General features: G+C 41.1%; 1 pseudogene; it reads right to left on the bottom strand.

Annotated features, from left to right (window-relative positions):
* LOC110308997 overlaps positions 1 to 1,867 on the bottom strand; it is a 37,033-nt pseudogene that overhangs the window by 33,704 nt on the left and 1,462 nt on the right.

Below are 1,867 nucleotides of genomic sequence, written 5' to 3'. Positions count from 1 at the left end.
CCATTGGACTTGCAAACTTTATATGCCCCAATATAGGGGAATGCCAGGGCCAAAAGAATGGGAATGGGTGGGTAGGGAAGTGGGGGGCGCTATGGGGGCTTTTTGGATAGCATTGGAAATGTAATTGAGGAAAAAATGTAATAAAAATATTAAAAATTAAATAAATAAATAAAAAAATAAATAAATATCCAATGCACCTGGTATGGGTTTAAATGCCGTAATCTTTGGAAAAATCTTTGGATGTTCACTTAAAAAATTGTAATAAAGGATCTTTAGGATAATGATATCAATTATTATTATAGGCCAATCAGCAGGTAGGCTAGAGAGCAGGGGCAGGCCTCTTTGTATTGGGCCCATAATTTGCATTTGTTTATTAATAGCTCTAAGATCATGTAAAAGCCTCCATTTACCTGATTTTTTCTTGATTACAAATATAGGGGTATTCCATGGTGACTGGGAGGGTTTAATATGTTCTAATTCCAATTGTTCCCTTGCTAATTCTCTGGCTGCTGCCAATTTTTCAGGGGAAAGAGGCATTGAGGAACCCATACAGGTTCCTCTGTTTTCCAAGTAATGGGTATACTGCCCTCAACTGCCTCTAGGAAAAAACCCAGTCCTTTTTTATCTAGTTTAAACTTGGTTGGTACTGGCATAGTACTGCCTTGTAATGAATTTCTCAATCCTTTACCTGGAGTATAGCCCATACAAGACATAATTTCTCGGGTTTGTAGGGAATACTCATTAGTTAATCTAAGATCCATCTTGGTTAAGACATCCCTGCCACATAGGGTCACAGGTATGTCCACAATATAGGGGAGGAATTTTTCCAACTTACCTTCCTCATTTTTCCATGTCAATTCCTTAGTACTAATAAGAGGGGCAGTCTCATAACCCAGACCATGCAGGCTTTGAGATGATGTCTGCAAGGGCCACTTTGATGAACAATCATGAGTGGAGATAATACTGCGATCTGCACCAGTGTCTAATAATCCTAAAAAGGATCATCCTTCAACCTCTAAAGTTAACATGGGGCGATCTCCTAATTCCATTGATAAGAAAGTGAACCGAGAACCTGTAGAACCTAGTCTACTCACTTCTTTTATTTTATTATTTGCTGGGAAATATTTATGTAAACTGGGTAATAGCAACAGTTGAGCAATTCTATCTCCTGGGGAGATAACTGAGATGCCAGCAGGGGAGGCTACCAAAACCTTTACAACTCCAGTATAATCAGGATCAATCACTCCAGGGGTTATCTGTAATCCTTTTAAAGCAGAAGATGAGCGGCCAAGCAATTGTCCTACAGTAACTTTGGGATGGGGGCCTTTAAAATCTGTATCTATGGGCTGTAACCCCATCTGTGGGGTTAATACGAGTCTGGTGGTGGAGTAGATGTCCAATCCTGCGGAGCCAGTAGTGGCTCTCCGTGGTCTCTTGGATGATGGAGAGACGGCCAAGGTTTCTTCTGGTCTTTCTGAAGAGCCCCATATATTTGAGGGCCCTGGGGACATGGGCCCTGCTGTCTGTTTTTTGGCCTGGTGCCACCATATCCTGCTTATAATGGTTGGCCTTCTATATCCTTTGTAGATCTGCATTCATTAGCCCAATGTTTTCCCTTCCTACATTTATGGCATAAGCCTGGCTGTCTAGGTTTATCTAATGCGGCCCGTTTTTCATTTTCAGGGCAGTTTCTTCTAAAATGTTCTCTTTGGCCACACTTATAACAAGTATCATTATTAGATCTACTCAATTGTACTACAACTGCCGCCAGGCCTGCATTGGTTAATGGGCCCCCTAGTTCTCTGCAAACCTTCATCCATACTTCTAAACCTTTATGTTTATAGGGTGTAATGGCTGCTCTGCATTC

This window comes from Mus caroli, chromosome 14, assembly GCF_900094665.2.
Source record: "Mus caroli chromosome 14, CAROLI_EIJ_v1.1, whole genome shotgun sequence".
NCBI classification, from domain to species: domain Eukaryota; kingdom Metazoa; phylum Chordata; class Mammalia; order Rodentia; family Muridae; genus Mus; species Mus caroli.
Note: the sequence above shows the minus strand (reverse complement) of the source record. Positions and strands in the feature narration are given on the sequence as shown.